Raw genomic sequence first — 19885 nt, 5'->3', positions numbered from 1 at the left:
TTCACTGGATTTAGAAAATTCAAAAACCACAAAACAAACACCAACCTGCTTCCTCAGCTCCCTCCTTCCAAATGAGAAGCATGAGGCCTCCTTTTATATCAGGTGGCTGGGCGCTGATTGATCGTTAATCAACCTGATCAACTAATCAACCCCAGCCACCTGAACATAATAAACCCAGGCAGGCAGGGGAAGTTAACCCCATCCCTGCCAATTTAAAGGGCAGAGCTTTGCTCTGCCACAGATGCATACACATTTTTTTAAACTTAATATTCAAAACTTGAATACTCAAACTGAAGACAGCAAAAACTAAAGAGAAAAAACTGAAATATGTTGATTGCATAAGTATTCAGATCCTTCAACTCAATATTTGATGGAAGCACCTTTGGCATTAATTATATCCACAGTCTTTTTGGGTAAGTCCCCACCAACTTTGCACACTGGCTTGGTGCACTTTGTGCCTGTTCTTCTTGGCAGATTTGCTCAAGCTTTCTCAAGTTGCTTGGGGATCGCTTATGGACAGCAGTTTTCAAGTCTTTCCACAGATTCTCAATAGGATTCAAGTCAGGACTTTGAGCCACTTAAAGACAGTTACTTTCTTATTCTTAAGCCACTCCAGTGTAGCTTTGGCCATTTGGATTATTGTTCTGCTGAAAGGTGAATTTTCGCCCCAGTTTTAATTCTTTAGCAGACTGAAACAGGTTTTCCTCTAATATTTGCCTGTATTTTGCTTCAACCATTTTTCCTTCAATCCTAATAAGCTTTCCAGTCCCTGCTGAGGAGGAGCATCCTCATAGCATGATGTTGCCACCACCATGCTTGACTATAGGGATGGTGTTGACTGGGAGATGTGCTGTGTTGGGTCTGCGCCAAATGTAACGTTTGGCATTTAGACCAAAAAGTTCCTTTTGCTACATTTTTGCAGGATCACTCACGTGCTTTGTTGCAAACTCCATGCAAGATTTAAGATGGCTTATTTTTAGTAATGGCTTCCTTCTTGCCACCCTGCCACACAGGCTACTTTTGTGAAGTGTTCTAGATATTGTTGACTGATGCACATTTGCTCCCATCTCAGCCATTGAACTCTGTAGCTCTTTCAAAGTTGTTGTTGGCCTCACAGTGTCATCCCTCACCAGTTTCCTCCTTGCCCAGCTGCTCAGTTTGGACGGCCTGATCTAGGCAGTGTCTGGGTGGTACAATGCACCTTCCATTTCTTGATGATTGAGTAGATTGTGCTCACAGGGATATTCAGAGACTTCAATATTTATTGTACCCTTCTCCCAATCTGTGCTTTTCAATTACTTTATCCCTGACTTGCTTTGAAAGCTCCTTGGTCTTCTCATGGTTGAGTCTTTGGGTAGAGTCAAGGTAGAGTCTTCACTACCTGACCAAGGAACCTCACAGAGACAGGTGTTTTTATTCTGAAATCAAGAGAAGCACTAATATTGCCTACAGACAGAGGCCATTCAACTAATTGTTTCAGTACCTATGCAATTATGACTTTTCCATTTTCACCAATATTAATTATCTATTTACTTCTTTCTTTTTGTTTTTGCTTTGAATGTGTGGAGTAGGTTGTGTATATAACACTGTGGAAAAGTGCCCACCCCTGTGTGTATTTTGTGTTATATGTTGTATGTTAATTAATGTTGGTGTATAGTCTTTGGTGTATAGTCATTGGTATTACTCACTCTGGGTTGCTGTGTGTTCGGTGAGTGGAGAACGGTATTGGAGACGGAGGTAATAATAATAATACAATAATAACGTAAAGTAAAAATATCTGCTCACCGTGTTTTGTCTGTATAGACCGTTTTGTTTGTCTGTTTATTTTGGCGAAAGTGCAATGTGTCCTGTGTTTTTGTTTGTTACAGCCTTTTTATTTACTGTTCTGTTCTTTCATTAAATGCTGAGCACAAGCAAGCGCTCAGCTCCACCCAACTCCACCTCTCTGTCGTTTATTTCCTGGTTCCTGTTTCTGGTCTGCCTTCCTCCACTCCTGCCGTCTTTGTGACAAACACATATTAATTCCTACTTCAAAGTGTCATGACTGCAAGCTTTAAAGCAACAAAATGTGAAAACTGGGAGAGGGTCTGAATACTTCTGCAAGGCACTGTATATCGTGGCCGAGGGGTTTAACCAGCTAGTAATTATTCTATTACCCCTCGGCCACAATCTGCACAAATTTATTAATGTGGAAGGGACTTCCCATCCACGCTGCAACACAAATACAAAAACCACATGGCTACGCTGTCACATACAAACACAAAGGGGTACCCCATTTTAAAATAAATAAACAATCATGTACAGCCCTCCTCGCCCTGTTACAGGGAGTGATAATATTGTTAGTGCTAATAAGTGGTAAGACAATTGATTTTAGATAGCATTCCTAATAATACTGGTAGATAATGACTAAAATAATCCAGGATATGCTGTTTACCTGAAGGCTGGAAGCATTTTTAAGTGTGGCAGCTCAATACATCATTCACTGTTTGTAATTTTGCAGGGGGAGTAGGTACGGGTGTGAAATTGGCAATTGGAAACGCATTGCAGGGATAGCAGCACTCTCATTTCACTGAGCTAATCCTCCTGTTTGCTGCACTCAGTACTGTACACTTTCAGGTTGCAACATCCCTAAAGAAGATTTCTACTTTCATATTCAATCAATGTATTTATTTCATGTATTCACAGTCTTAACAGAATGCTAACCAAAGATTTCATATGCATTTTCTTACTTTTTATCAGCACTGGCAACTTTATTACTGGCCCCAGGCTTTACCCCAGCGTTCATCATTTGGTGGCCCAACATGCAATCTCTGCTATCATTGACACAACATGATTAATAACACATCCAATCAAAATCGCAGTAACACCCACACAGCCCAAGGCCCCACCCCCTGCCCTGTCAAGTATCCACCAATAGGATTGTTGATTTTTTTTATTCCCGGGGGGGGGGGGGGGGGTTTATAAACAAAGTTATTTTTAAATGATGAACAGAAACCCCTCAGATCCTACGAAGATGCCGAAGTCGTGGGCAAAATATATTAAAAAAAGAAATCCTTCCTGGGAACGAGAAGCAGTTTTTAAGGGCGAGAATATGTCTATTGTGGAAAGTGGATACAGGTGATTGCAGTGCAGAGTGGATACAAAATAGACAGATAATGAATTTCAGGTGTTTATTGATAATTAACAATGTCCAGAGCCTTATGGCAAACACCTGTAAATAATAAATGTTGGAGTGATAAAGCAGCATGTATCACTCGTAACTGTAATCCCCGGGTTTGACCCATAACCACACAACACAAACCCAGTTAACAGTGAGTGATATTAGGAGCTAGTGGTGTAAATGCAGATCTCCGTGAAATGCAGGGGTGAAAGTGATGTCTGGGTTGATGTTGGCTTGCACTACAGCTCTGGATTGTATTACTGGTAGTCTATTGAGACAAACAACAGTTACAGCCACCACTAACAAACACAAGACAAACACTCACGTTTTTTCAGCAATACGGGTTTCCTTTTAGGTAAAATCCAACTATTTACAAAGGAACAGATTATTTTGCTATGACCCCTATTTATACCCTCCCTAATGACCCCTTGGTTAGTTTCTCCAATCGACGGATGCCACACCATTTCCTGTCCGGGTCATTGAGTTTGGGTACTGTAGCTCGGCCCCTTTTCTAACTGGGCGACTTCCACCTGCTCACAGAAATGAATTGTTATGCTTTTTAGTCCAGGGTACTCTGTTCCCTTTACATCGCACCCTCACAGGTTGGGAGGGAGATCTAACACCAAGCGTCATTCAATCTCTGTCACCTTACTGTTGGAGCTCAACCGAACACATTCATTAGACTTGAGAAGAGCAGCTGGCTGTTCATCTGCTACTACCTTAATACTGTGCTAACACATGCCAGTTGCATCCTGGCTTTAATGCAACTCGTCATTACAATACAAACAAACAAAACAACTACATTTCAAAAGAGATTTGTTTAAACCTTATTTAAGTGTTAGTATCAGAACAAGATGCGGCCAGTTGCTTATTTTGGGTCTTTTGAGGACACTGTCTATAAATGTGAGACAGCAGTGTGCACTGTCTATAATGACATAGGCAAACATAACTAGCAGTATGTTATTTATTACATAATGTAAAAGTGCCTTTAAACAAATGTAACTTTGTTTCAATAGATAGAAGCAGATATATTATGATCGCAGATTAAAAGCACTGTTGTTATAAGACATTTCGGAGACCAGACCATCATAAAAAAGGTATATTGTAATAAGAATAGTAAAATCACTTTAACCTAAGGAGTTTTAATGTGAAACAACTAAATGGGCTTTTAAATCGTCCAAGCTTTACTTTTTCATTAAATGAGGAAGGAAGAACACTAAAACGAGAGTGTAACATTTTAATAAGTGACTCGTCTTTATTGATGTTTATACAATTACCAACAGTGATTGTAATAAAGTGTGCCCTGCATTTATTTATTTATTTATAAATTATAGATTAATCGCTTATTAAAATATCATTTGCATGTAGTTTCATGTACATTAAACCAATGTTACTGCTAAATGGCTAGCAGGGATCAATCGAATTCTTAAAGGGGAAGAAAACATTAGGGAAAAACACAGAAAAACAGCAACCCTAAATATAAGAATACTATTCAAGTTATTTAAACTAACCCTTAAAAAGGAAATATTTAATATATTAGAAAGCTACTAAAAAAAAAGAGCCCTTAAAATGTAACATGATTAAGAGTAACTCCCTTATAAATTACTTATTTTTAAATAAAAAAAAAATAGAGCTTTTTATTCATAGTGATATTTTTCAGTTTCCATTGTATTTGAAAATAAGTAATTTAACAGAGCACATCTTTAAACAATTAAAGTCGCCCCCCATATATGAGTGCCATGTTGGCCCCCAAGATTTGGACAATGTCTTATCTGGCCCCCAGTAAATGTAATTGAATACCCCTGCTTTACCCCTTCATTGCCCTAGGTCGGTTCCCATACCTATCTATTTCAATATTTTTTTCTTAATGTCAAATATATTGGACACTGGGCAGCAAATTAGAGGTAGGTTTTTCCTGCCTCTAATTAGCACTAGCTGCATTATTTCTGATCCCCTTTTGGAATACAAAACAAAGGTTTTAAGTTAATTTTCTTACCTTTTGTTAGCTCAAACCATATCAAATTAGTCAACAATGCTGAAACTTGGTAAGATCATTCTGTACTTGGTGATCTGCCTTGTCATTATACTGATTATCCTTTGTGTTTACAGTGTTGGTAGAGAGTGTTTTGCAGTCTGCATTCTGATGCAAAACCCTATACTGTACTTAGTCACCAACGGAATTTATTCTTCCAATTTTTATGAAATTCCTGGGTTTTAGGTCAGTATTGTTTGCTGAGTTCTACCCACACTTTGGCCCACTGAGGCACAAGAAAATGTAATCACAGACATCAGTGCACCGTTAAATTGATTTTCAATTACATCTGATTGTTTGGTTTACTGCTTCCAGCATTATGTTTACATACATAAATAATGTAGCTTTTTTACATTCAGAAAGCATTCTGACAGCTTGATTGCAAGCAGCACTAAAGCTTTTTTTTTAAAAACATCTCTCAAGTCTTGTTGCTTTTCAGTTATTTTTTGGTCAATTTGAATTGAGAGGATACCTGTTGGTTCTGAGCAGGGTGTGATTTGTTAAATTTCCGGTGGGGGTGGGGTGGGGTAAATAAATAAAAAAAAAATAAAAAAATGGATAGATAAAAAAAAGGTGGTAAAACAGACAAGCAAAACATCATGGCAAGCCTTGATACATCTGTAGTACACCATTTAAACAGTTAATAGTCACTAAGTTACTTATTTATACCGAATCAAAAAATCTTTAGGAATCACACATTTGCCAAATCTGCCATCATGCAGGATAAATGCAGTTATTATTGTGGACATGGTATCAAAAGGTAACAACAAAAACTACCCACGCTTATGTCACAAGTAGGATGACAGCAGTAACCAAACAGTTATTTATAACAAAATACTTGCAATTGTGCCGGAGAAGGCACCTTGTGTTTTAAAAGGGCAAGGACCTTTGTGGCCAAATAGAACTATTAATAGCCCTGCACAGTTAATCCCTGATCCCCAGGGGTCCGTAAACATACACAAGTTGAACTTCAAGCTCTACAGTCGCTACCAAATGGAATAAACGTCCTCCAGGAGGCGCTGGACCCCTCAGGTGATGTCTCCTACTCCACCGTCAAACCTGGAGGGGAGATCCCAGGAAACCTGGGAAAGGACACACACCATCTTTCAGGACAAGGAGTACAGGTAATTAAATCACAATCACTCTAGTACAGCCCAGCTGTTTTACTTCCTTTTGGCCTGTATTTGACCCCTGTGTGTCTCCACCTCTCTGGGATCCTAGACAAGTCTGTGTCGTCACGGGCCCCCTAGGCTGGAGTGTGCCAACAGGGCGTACGCCTGGCTTTAGGCTACGTCAGACTTAAAAGTGTAAATAAGCCTGACTTAAAATGTACACCTTGTGCACCACCAGGACGTAAAAGTTTGTGTGAGTTATACCTGGGCTTAAATCCTACGCCTCATAAAGAGTTGACATAAGGATTTAGTCCCAGGTGGTACTATTTTAAAAAATCATAACAACATAAAATATACTTGTATTCACTTGAACAACGATTTCAAATTAATAGATTAAGTTGCAGTTAATACCTGCGTGTGTAGTGTGTATTGTTTATACCACAGTAGCCTGCATATTATGGTTAATAAATACATACAATTCTTAACACATAGCTTTAAGAATTAGGAAATTGAGCTTATAAACATCACACACCTGTGTCATCACTTTCAACTAGAAGAGAAACCAGACAGTTTTCACTGTCATCTTGTTGAATGCCACTGTCAACACCGACCAAACCAGTGAATGCTGGAGAATCTCCTCTGAATATTATTCATACATGATTATTATATCCGTGTAAATTGATGTTTTGGGTGCTGGTCCTCTACCAGTTAAGGGGTATTTACGACTACTACTGTCCTTTTTAGCCCTTGCTAAAAGGTCTTTCCATGTCTAATTTCTTCCATACTGCGATATTCATTAACACAATTTGTGATGTCCTTCCAAATTCCTGTTTTTTTCTTATTTGTATTATTGTTATTTTGTTTGGCTGTAAATACAGATTTGTTTTTCTGATATAATTCAATTAATCTCGTCTGTAAAATAAGTTTCTCTTTTTTGATTTTGGTGCTTCCATTTATTTTATTTTTTTTAATATATTTACAGAAACGTTCATTTTTAAGCTTGCAGGCTGTAGAAAGTGGTTAGCAACAACTAATTTGGAATTTCTGTGATATTTTTATTTGAACGTGCATTAGATACGCCAGACTTAAGCAATAACGCTGGGCTTAGTTACGCCTGAACTAATTGTAGGTTGGTGCACAAGCATAATTAAAATATATAAGTTAGACGTAATAACATCGGACTTAGAGTTTAAGACCAACTTTTAAGACTAGTATTTACGCCCTGTTGGTGCACTCCAGCCCTGGATACTGTAACAGGTAAGTACTTCCAACATCGGCTACCCTAGCAGAGCCATGAAACAATGCACACGGAACAACTCAGTGGAGGTTAAGTATTGGTTTGTAAATCTCTCTTCTGTAGCTAACTAACCAAAAAACAGACTTTCAAAAGAATAAAAGGAAACTCTACTCCCCTTCGTGATATTCCCAGGTTTTGTCCAGCACTCTCAAACTGACCTCCTCCGGGGCCCGAGCAGCTTCTGCTTAAGGAATGGATTTACTGCGTGCTCGGGCAATATCTCAGAAATGTTCAGCCTTCCAACAATAGCTGTATCACTGCCTCTTTTCCTGTCCTTCCAGGTAGCCTCAGGTGACCCACCTGACTCAAGTGCACAGTGAAAGAAAAAAACAAAAAAACTGCTGCAGCAAACAAACAAAAAGTTCACAAGCTCACCCCGGTACTAGCTGTAATATGAGCCAAGGGAGAGCACAGTTTAATAAAATAAATAACCAAAATACTGTATTCATGAGTCTTCTTCTTACTGATAGCTATACACATTACAGAGCCAACATGAGGTGTAGTTCAAAAACAGAGTGAGGTACCGTAGCCAATATAAGTGAAAAAAAGAAGAAAAAAAACAGTCCCGATACAAAAAAAACCCAAACAAAATCCACATTGGCTACAGTACCAAAGCTAGTTAGTATTCCTTCAACCCCTTCTAAATCCTTCTTCTCTCCAAAAGTAATTCAACAAACACTGTTCCACAACAGCTCACAATGCTCTGTCTCACACTTCCAGTAAAGAAAGATCCACTGCTTCCTGGTTCCCCGGCCTCCCCTTTTATACTCCCCTTCCTAGCCGCTCGCCCAATCACCAGCCTTGCTCTGTGATCAGGGCGGGACTTCCATGTCTCAGCTTTGGTGAATGTGCAGTGGCAGAAACAGATGCAACAAAGAAAAAAAAACAAAAAACAAACACACAGTGAAACAAAATAAACAAGGTTTGTCACCTGTGACCAGCAACTAAAATAATGTTAAAATGCACTCATTATCGATTGCATTGTTGCACATAACCGCATTGATAACTACACAGAGTGCAACAACAATAAATGTAACATAATAAAACATACACATTTTAACAGCTTAATCTGCAGAAGTTAATTGTTGTTAATCTTGGCCTTTTTTGCCACTCTGCTCAGCAGGTGGCTCAGTGGGTAACTTGGCGGGTAAATGTTCCAGTCTTTGGCTCTTTGGCTACAATGTTTTAGTGTCCTGTCTTCATTTCTTTTTTCTTTAGTACAGTATGCACTTCTGATGATAAACCTGATCCAGTTTATGCAGCTGAACCTGCTCCAGTGAAACCAAACTCAATTTTTTAAATCATGTTAACACAATGTGCTACTAATCTTACGGTCTGAAGTGCTTAGACCGAGATTTCTTTGAAGTCAGTCATGGCGATGACACAGAGAGGTGGGAGAGAGGGTGTGTTGGCTTTCCCTCTGTGTGAGTGGCTAAGAGGCAGGCCTTGGGGGATTGCTCAGCCCATAGGTACTAAGCTAGGTTATGCATTCGCGTGGCCATGACCAGGGAAACCCAGTGACCCTAGCTGAGGAAGCAAGTGTAAACAAACACCAGGCAGGAACGCCAGTGGTGGGAGCGAGAGAATAAAATCAGGATGGCTGAGGAAGACAGCCAGCCGTAAATAAAGAAACCAATTATTAAAATATATGGTTATATCACGGGTAGGGTGACTGCAATAACCAGTATACTAAAATAACTTAAATATAAGTAGCCAACTATGCCACATTGGGGTTCAGAAGGGCAAGGACCTTCGTGGCCGAGAGATCTTTTAATTATCCCTACACAGGTTCTTTTCGATCCCTGGGTTTCCGCACACACAACAATGGCAACAAGGTTACAATTATGAAAAAAAACTTTATTAATTGTCTACAGGTTTAGGTTCACATTTAAAATACACACACGGAAGCTCCTACTAAAACAAACAAAATACAAAGTCTAGAAGAGCTACCCTCCTGCGGGTAAAAACACTTGATTAATAATCACAACAAATCCAACAAAGGAGACAAAGTGCAATAAGAATGCAGTTTGTACCACTACTACTACAACTAATAATAATAATAATAATAATAATAATAATAATAATAATAATAATAATACAAATAACAACAATGATAAAATATAACACAAATAATAATAATACATAAATAATAAAAGCACCTTGCCACAAACCTCCAACAGCAACACATTTTTCAGAAAGATTATTTTTACTCAATATGTCACTCAGGTAGTTTGCTACAGTTTCAGACATTTCATTTTCTAAGGCTCTCCGATCCAATAACTTTGTCTGCAAACCTCCTTCATCAAAAGAAAAATGCTGAGCTACTGCTGGAAACAGTTGGACACAACCATGATTGCTTGCATCTGTGGAAATACTCAATTGATTAACAGAGGCTAAGGAGTCTTCTAAGCACTTCACAGCGTAAGGAGCTAAAACATTACATAAAATTGCTTCCAATTTTTATTTAAGGTTAATCTTAAATAAAAATTCAATTTAAACTAAACTGTAAAGTTTATTTCTACTTTGAACATTTGAAAAAGATTTTTTTTTTTAAAACAAAGTATAATGGCCTGTATCAAACATACATGTAAGCTTTTACAGTCAGTACTCTATTGCTTAACAATCAAAAAAGTCTTTGCAAGATAACTATCAAATCTGTGCATTAAACATCCCTGTCCTACTGTGCTGCTTCTTTTAGTGCCCATGCATATTTCTCTGCAGAGCTTATTTTTCTCAGCAGTGGTTGAAGTAGCAAAAGATGCTTGCCTGAAGTTGTGCTGTCTGAGCAGGATCCCTTTCAGTGACTTGCCAGTCAAGCTGTCCCTTTCCTTTGTACACAGGCTTTGCATCAGTGAAAAAACTCACTCTACATTTGCATTGAGAGAGGGAACAAAAAAGAACTGTACAATCTTTCGCAGTGCTGAGTGACATTCAATGTTTTTGGACCTGTTGAAATATTTGGCCCATTTTTGGAGTGCTTGCAAGTTCTTGAACCCTTCATCACTTACATAAATTTCTTATGATTGCTGAACTGATCAAAGCCTTACCTAAACAACAAGAAAACGTTTTAAGTTTGGAGCTCACTGCAGCTCGGTGTTGATTACATTATTGTCTGTTCCCTGCTGCAGTTTGACGTTCAAGCAGCATCTGCATATTTTAAGTGATGGAAACTGAAACTTTCAAAGTCATTTTTTTTTAAACACAGTTTTCTTAAATACCAGTACAGTACTAGTAGCATTTTAATAACAAACTGTATTTATCTTACGTACTTATATCGCAATTAAAATTTAAATCTCAGCGGTATTTAAATCTCAGCGTTTCCAGAAATATATTTTAAGGGGAATTCTCATATCTCACATTAAAATCTACATTATGCCACACTTGCTCTAGCATTCAGGGATAATAAAGAACACATTTTAACACAGTGATTTTGTTATGCAAATCTCTTTGATTTATTTGTGTAGGGCAACTGAATGAAATAATTCCAGTTTATTTATTTCTTTGACAGATGCCTTTATCCAAGGCGACTTACAAGTGTTACATGGTAACGCAAGGTTACAATATGTTTATAATATATAGGCCCAAATCATTTGTATTTATTTATTTATTTATTTATTTTTAGTGATGGCCAAAAAACAGAAAGATAAACAATATGAAGTCAGATCTTTTTTTAATTGGTTACATGTTTTGACACATACATATTTGGCTTGTTTAACAATGTGTGTTATAGTTGTACCAAAACAAGTGTTTTATTTTTGTTGTTTTGGTGGACGTGATGCAAATGTATTCAGTTCATACAAAAAAGCGCTATTCTGTTTTATCCTGTTTCATTTTACTGTATTTTATAGTACACAGTGCATTTATTTGAAGCAAAACTAAAGGACTGCAGAGCGCGCTATAACGCAATAAACCCAAAGAGGCTTTTGCCGAACACGAAATACGCAGTCTCATCTTTCAGTCTACAAATGAGCCGCTGTAGTTTAAGTTCCTCCATTTAAAAATGATAGATCAAGCTCTGATCCAATTATGATCCTGCTCTGAAGCAACATCGAGTTAGTATAAGATTTTGGGCTCAAATTGAGCTCAGGATCAACCCTAATGCTTTTATTACAACCCAATACATCACAGGAGCAAGCTCAAATCCAGGATCCAGTATAACCGGCCCCAGTCGAGGCGCGGCTCTATTACATGCCGGGAATTGCAGCTCTGCAAGCATCAGCAGCAACAAAGGGGCGAGCAGGCGAAATCCTGGACATTCGTTCATTTTTCGAAAATCTGCCCGGACAGAGATCGGAAGCCCAAAAAAGAGGACATGTCCGTGAAAAAACGAACGTATGGTAACCCTAGTTTAATAGTAACACAGTTATGTTTAGGGGTACAGATTAGGTTTAGGGGTAGAGATTATGTTAGTGGTAGACATTAGGTTTAGGGGTAGAGACTAGTAGGTACCTACTGGCCCATTCCTGTGGGATGATTTTGCTTAATAATGTCCCAGTGAATTGATTGATTCAAATCAGATCAACTTAGGCAGAGAGGCTGTACAGTCCATTGAATTGAAGCTATGGTGACGCTTCACAATGTGGAATACTATAGTTCCTTCTGCAGCTACTACCTCATTTATTTCTGGTTATTTCTTAACCAAAAAGTGTGATATATTGCTTGAGCTGTCCACTGAAGTAATGTTTTTCTTGTGCTTTTGAGAGCCTGGAGCTGCACTCCAACCATATATATATATGTGTGTGTGTGCTTTTGTGTGTGTGTGTGTGTGTGTGCGCGTGTGTGTGTGTGTCTGTGTGCGTTTGTGTGTGTCTGTGTGCGTGTGTGTCTGTGTGCTTGTGTGCGTGTGTGCGCGTGTGTGTGCGTTTGTGCGTGTGTGCGTGTGTATAGCAGCTGCACTGTTCTATGATGATTATATACTCCACTTGTTACACTACCTCTCCTTTATTGCGCTGCATTGTCTTCAGTCTTCTCTCGTCATATTCTTATACATTTGATCTGTTTCTATTGTGCACTTTAACTCCTTTAAAAAATGGATCCAAGAATAATAAACATATTTGTCTGTTGTATGCAGTCTAAAGCTATCAGAAACATATTGTTGCTTTAGTAACATATTATAATTATTCCCAGTCATCTTAAAAAGAAATAAAAAATGTAAAAAGTTTTCAGCATATTGTGCACTCAGTTTAATTTTTTGTTCTACCCCTTTGCATAAAACTAAATTTTGCTTTTAGGTCGTTGTGACAGAACATAATGAGTTCTGGTTGTAAATCTCCCTGTGAGGGCGCTAAGTAGAAAGAGGAAGTCTTTGGACTGGCTGGCCTAACATTTAATTTCCATGGTTGGGAAGTCGGTCAGCCTGGAAGAAGGCAAGATTCCAGTGCAGGAACGTATTGACTCGAAAGGTAAACGATTGCTGTGTTCCAATCCAAAACCTCGGCCCCTACGCCCTACTCCCTTCAAAGTGATATTCTACTCTTTTAAATATGGTTTTGCTTAAAGTAGCTATTCATAATAAAGCAATAATAAAACATTTGTTTCTAGTGATGTCATTATATGAGCATGCATGTCTTTTTTATTTTATTTATATTGGGGGAGGGGGGGGGGGGGGGGGGGGGGGGGGGGGGTTATTAGCACAACTACAATCAAAACATTGGTAGCAAGTTACACTTTGAGCACCAAGACTCTGAGAGGAGAAGAGAGAATTAAAATGGAGACACTTGCTGCAGCCACAACAGCCATCGCTATTTTTTTTTATTAATTAATGACCAACGGAAGAGCAGGTCTGAAATCCGTAGGCAAGCTTGGAAGTGTTCCTCTTCCCAGTGAACATGCTGTTTTTCAAACTCTAATAAAGAGCTGCGTTTCCTCATCTGACCCTGTAATAATTAAGATAAATAAGCTGAAAAAAAGCGGTTTCACTGGAATAAATAAGCTATCTAGCAGTACAAATAGCAAACTAGCTTGTTGCAGCTATCCCTCAAGGCCTCATCTATACGGAATAATGTAGCTTGCTATTGGTTTTTTTATTGACAATAGCAAGCTAGGCCAACGCAATAATGCAAAAAAGTCATCTAAATCATTAATTTTATTCAATTATCTATCGGGGACATGTAAAAGAATCACATGAGTGTTATCACAAGAAACATTATAATATTGTTATGTTATATGTTTGGATAGAAATGTCAACCAAATAAATAAATTATATATTTATAAGTATTAATAATCGCTAATTACATTTGTACACATACTCCGTCTTGTCCATCTCTGGTTCCATTAAAACACAAAGCTTAATGGGATTGACGCATTGTTTCATGGGTTATGAAGAGAGAGTCTCTTCCGCAGAAATGTACAGTGCTTGTACACTTTGGGAACACCCAATTGAAGGGCCCTTTGGAGGGAGCAGTTTATGTTCACTTCAAATGGTAACACCCCTTAAGATGGCCGCCATCCACCTCCGCCCTTTGAAGTACACTTTGTAGGGTGCATTTTCGTGGATTGGAACACAGACGATGTAACAGCTTCAGGCAATAGGGACAGCTGCAATCATTTACCAAGGGGTCATGCATGATAGCATAAAAGGGACAGAGAATCGTAAATCTTTTTCTTTGCTTGGTTTTCGTGTGAGAAACTGGAAGGACCGTGAGAGATGCAGAGAAAGTGATGTAAAAATATTCGTGAGTGTTTTGTTTGTTTGTTCGTGTCTGTTTAGTAACTGTCTGTATTTGTATATCACCTTTACATGCACAAACTAACATTTCAAACTCACATAGAGATAAAGAAAAACAGGGCAATTTAATATTTTTACTGTTTCTGATCGAAATCTGGTAACCCTAGCTGAGCAATCTTAAAATGGCCTCAAATAACACAGCAGCTGCTTTGGTTCACCATTCATCATTGTGAAATCATACTTCATAATTTCATCACTAATCCTAACACTTCCCAGTACTTTATTGGTACTTCGATGGTATAAACATATTGACGCTTCAGTATTGTGACTGGCGAATGAAAAAGTGTTATCAGTTGTAATCTAAAACTCGACCCTTTGGGTTCATATTGGTTGGCTTGCATGAGTCTATTGGTAGCACTGACTTCGGGAACTCACTGCCACTCATTGTAAAGGAGTTCTCTTGATGTTTTTAAATCTCGCCTAAAGATTTAAGCTTTTTCAACTTTATTTTATTTTTTTAAATTGTATTGGTGTTGATTTTATTTTTGTTTTGTTGGGTTTGTTGTATTGTTACTGTTGTACAGTGCTTTCTCTTGAAAGGTGCTTTATAAATTCAATACATTATTATTATTATTATTATTATTATTATTATTATTATTATTATTATTATTATTATTATTATTATTGTTGTTGTTTTTGCTGTTAGCATGGGCTATTATAAGACATTTTCCGACACACAGTGTGAAATGTTAACATGCTCCCAGTAACTATGACCTCAATTACATCAACCCACTTTCCTCCCAGACAGTGATACATGTTCATATATGCTGCATGTCTATAAGTAGCATTGACCCCTGCAATAAGTTCACCCCGTTCACTTACAATATAGTTATTTTTGGTTTATGAATCATAATCAAGCACAAATATTACACACCTGCATCAACCCTGAACGTTAACCCCCAAGCTTGTCACTTTAAACACATCTAAGTTTTATTAACCCGTAAGGGCCCAATATACTCTACCCAAAGGTTCTGGAACAGATGAATAAATGCAGAACCTAATTGTCCTATTTTCAAATACATGCATTATCTGTTTGTACAGTTCACATAATCATCATTGCAGGTTGTAAGCAATGGGTCTAGAAAGAAATCCTTAACCTCCAGTGTCTATGCATGCCAATGAAATGCAGAACATGTTGATAATACTGCACTTTTATATCACTGGTAGTTTGGGCACCAATAGGTTGGTGTAAACATGTTATGACAGGCCATTCAGTCCTGGGCCTCTCTCAAGCAGAGACTAGGCCACATGTTGTGAATTTGCCTGATGTTTCTTTTTTTTTTTTTTTTTTTTTTTTAATCAAGTCCAATTATAGTGCAGTCTGTCGGCACCACAAACCCTTCACAGGGTTACCATCTTTAAATGTCTAAATCAATGCTGTATACATCTTGTAAAACCAGGCATCACATATTAGATTACATGGGAATAGATTAGGTTGGTTTCCAGCTGGTGCTGTAACCCGCTGAGAGTGTTGTTAAATTGAGGACATAATTTTGTTGCGTAAGGAGACAATTTTATATTCACCTGACCTTTTTAATTCCCCAAGACAATACGGAAGTTTGTAAGAACTAAGGTAGAAGATGTTTTTTAGGCCTTGGATATTACAAGTTAATAAAGTTAATATATATATTGTGTTTTGAAAACTGCAGTGTCCAACCGCTATGTTCAGTTTTACACTAGAATGATTCCCCCCCAAAAATTCACAACCTTTTACTAGTGTAGCCTGCTGTGCTACAACAGAAACAGGCTTACCAGTTTGGTTTTATTACACTTTCACTGTGCTTTACTCAACTTCAATGCTTTTGCTATAGGAAACTTTTATAAGGGTATTCATAGATGATAATGTTAAAGCCAATTTCCCTGGCCAGGTTTAAAGTACAATGCTGCAGAAATAGGCTCATGGCAAGCATCACATTATTGTCTTCTATGAAGGGTATATTGTCAATTTTCAATTTATAATGTTACAACTCGACCCAGACTAGGAAAGTTTAAATTGGGTCAACTGCATTTGAATGAGTGTATTTATTACTTACTCAGAAAGGGTTACTCAATATCAGTTAGCACTTGAAATGAAGTTTTTACGTCACATCCAGTTCAAGATTAAAGGCTTAGCAGGGCCTCCCTTATAAATGTTTTTAAATATGCTTTACCATGCCGCTCTGTACTTTACCAGACCTCTCTGTGCTTTACAATGCTTCCCTATGCTTTACCATGCCACTCTCTGCTTTACAATGCTTTGCTATGCTTTACCATTCCACTCTCTGCTTTACAATGCTTCCCAATGCTTTACCAGACCTCTCTGTGCTTTACAATGCTTACCTGTGCTTTACTATGGTTTCATTGTGCTTTATTACACTGCTGTGCTTTTAGTATGAGAACATTTTATAAGGGTTAGTACCTGTCAATGATGATTGCCTGTTTTCTGTTCTGAAAATGTCATTGTATTATTCCGAGAGTCACATGTGGCTTAATCAACATAATTAAATCTGCTCACTGATTCAGTTTCCTCTCAATAGATTTTAATTAAAGAATATGATTTCCTGATTCTCTTGCCAGGTGGAAGTTAATGAGCAACCTGCAGGTGTTTTAATTGTGTATTTTTTTATGGAAAGGGGCCATTCACTGAACAGCTATTGACAGTGGGACTGTAAATGACATACTGAGAAGAAACCCAGTGTTATTTATAGGATGACTGAGTCACATTTAATCTTTCTGATTAATGCATCAATAAACACACTTTCCAGTTTCCAGTCACACTTTGCTGTTAAATAACTTCAAACAGCAACAGTGGGGTCCAAAAGTATTGACACCCTTTATTTATTGCAATATTATTCCCCTGAGTATTTATGCAAGCTGTACATTAAATAAAAATGGGTCCCAATATGGTCCTGGGATGCCAGAAAGTCCTTACTCATGTTCTTTTGGAGATTTAAAGAGACAATGCTGGCCGTTTTGAGAGAGGAGGGGTTGACGAGAAAGGGTTTCAGCCCCATTGCCACCATCTAAACTATCTGTCCATTGGTGTATAGGGCAATCTGCTGGTGCCCCTTGCAGTATCAGCTGCTTGTCACTGTAGCAAAACATGTTAAATATCTGAACATGATGACAGTTCCTTTTCAAATCATTACTGTTATACAGTCTGTGTGAAGTCATTTAGCACCAGCAGTGTTACATTAGAGACTGCTCTCACCCCCCAAAGCTACTCCTGAAAAGTCTTATCCTTGAATCATTAAGTCAGTATTCAGAAGGGTGGCATTGAATCAAAATCCTTAACCCAGGCTGGGTACAGAAATGATCTTAATGTACAATTCTCAGCCTAGAACTTGCTCTAGGCAGATTTGACAACCAATTCCTATGAGTTTCAGGTGATAAAAAACATTTGTTACTCTTGCACTTGTCAATATAATCTATTTAAAGTGTTACAGAACCCCCTGCAGTGTTTACAAGCAATGTCCAAAACACAGTGGTGCACTTTTCAAAATAATACGTCACCTGAGGAATCCATTTCCCAACTCAGGATAATTCACCAAGGTAGAGAAGTTCTATTACAAGCATTAGTGTGTCTACAGATCAGGCTCCCTCATGCAATACTCTTCTTTTTTTGTCTTTCATTACAATCAGAGCAATCAGAGCATTGTTGTAGAAGTCGTTTCTCCTTGTCTATTATCATACCTCTTATTAGCATTAGCATTTCTTATATCAGTTTGAAAGATGCCTGTGTTAGATGCCATGGACGTAAAACGTTGCTGCTACTTCCTGGTATGAAATCACTTCCTGTCATGTAGCTCAGATTCACTCCAATTACTGCAAAAAGGTCATGTGACCTACAAGATGTAATGAAACTCCCCTTAGGGGCTGATGAGTTAATAATAGTGGCACCAGCACAAGACACATACTTGCCTCTTTACTACAGAGCTTGCTCTTTAGTTGAATGGTAAGATGTTTGTCTGAACAGTATGGTTAGCAGTTCACATTAAGCCCTTTCATTTCCATTCAGTTCAATGGGCTGAGATGCAAATTCACTACAGTTGTGCACAATGTTGGATGCCACTGTAGTGAACTGGCGTATCAGCTCATTGAATTGAACGGTAAGGCGTTTGTCTTTGAACCATTGCCTTTAGATTCAGCCCTTGCCTTTCAATTCTATTCAGTAGACTGAGATACAAAATTGAGTGATTAGATACCAGGAAGAACAGTTTCTTTTTTATTTACAGTGTTCAATCTGAAAAATCTGTACATCCCAAATTAAACTATTGTATATTAAACAGCCAGCAGATCTTCAACTCGGTATAATTGATTTTGAATGAACTTGTTCTGAACGATTATTTGACTTTAACTCATCTCTAATTAAAATTCACAAGCAGCCCTCTAGCAAAGTGTCTCTTAGTGCACTCTTAAACCAAGATACTCTCAAAAGCCCTGGAACACTGATTGGCTTTACAGTGTACTGTAAATTGCATGTGCTTTAGTGATGTGTCTAGATTATTATTATTATTATTCTAGAGGTGCTCAAAAAGAAACAAAGTAGATGAGACAAAATCACTTTATATAATAGCAAGCAATTTGAGCTACTCAAATAATTCATAGGTAATAGGTTGCCGTTGTTGAAATTAAACTGCTTCCAGCTTTTCAAACTACCCTTTTAATATATTATATTGTACAACATCCATGGTCACAAAAAACCTGCCTTTTTAGTAGTGAAAACCAAGGTTTTATAATAATTTTCCTCCTTCTGTTTTTTGACAAATCTGAAAGACAACGCTATAGATGGAAAGTTGCTGCTGCTTCTTGGTACTTACTCTGTCATGTTTTGTAAAGAACAGCAGTCAGCTCAAAATAAATGATTCTAAAAGGTGAGAGATTTATTACTGTATTTTGTGAGCCTCTGAAAAATAAACAGGCCTATTTATGGCACTAAATTTGGAGTTAGCGCAGATGTAAAGTAGAGAGCCTAACGTGCACGATAAATCTAAATGCGCCTCCCCATCTACAAACAAAGAATGTATTCATTTAAGTGCACAGGATTTGGCTAATTTACATACCATACTGTGCACGCTATATGTATTGTGAGCGCTAATTTAATATGCACGATAATGTTAGAGACTTACCCGTGACCACCGTAATATCAAAAGCCCCAGCAGACCAGGCGTACCTTTTGGTCAGTAGCTTATTGTGAAGGTGAAGGTGGCTTACATTGACCAAAAAAGAGCGATCAACAGACACAGCACTCAGCAGGGGACAGGCAGAGGCAACGTAAAGTGAAACTGCACTGCTTACCTTTTAATTTTAACATCTATTCCTTGTCTGATGTAAAAAAAAAAAAAAAACTTTTCCTTTCTCCTTTCTCCTTTTAATGCATATACAATCAAAGTCCTGTTGTGCAATGTATTTGTTCTGCTAACTCTAGAAATATTGATTGATGAGATTCTCTTTCTTGTCAGCATTGCCACCCTGCAGAGCCACCCTGCATTTGTGATTGTGACAAAGTGCCCGCCCCTGTATGTATTATCTGTTATATGTTGCGTGTGGTTTGTTAAATGTTGGTGTATAGTCATTG

This window comes from Polyodon spathula, chromosome 20 (genome assembly GCF_017654505.1).
Source record: "Polyodon spathula isolate WHYD16114869_AA chromosome 20, ASM1765450v1, whole genome shotgun sequence".
Classification (NCBI taxonomy): domain Eukaryota; kingdom Metazoa; phylum Chordata; class Actinopteri; order Acipenseriformes; family Polyodontidae; genus Polyodon; species Polyodon spathula.
Note: the sequence above shows the minus strand (reverse complement) of the source record.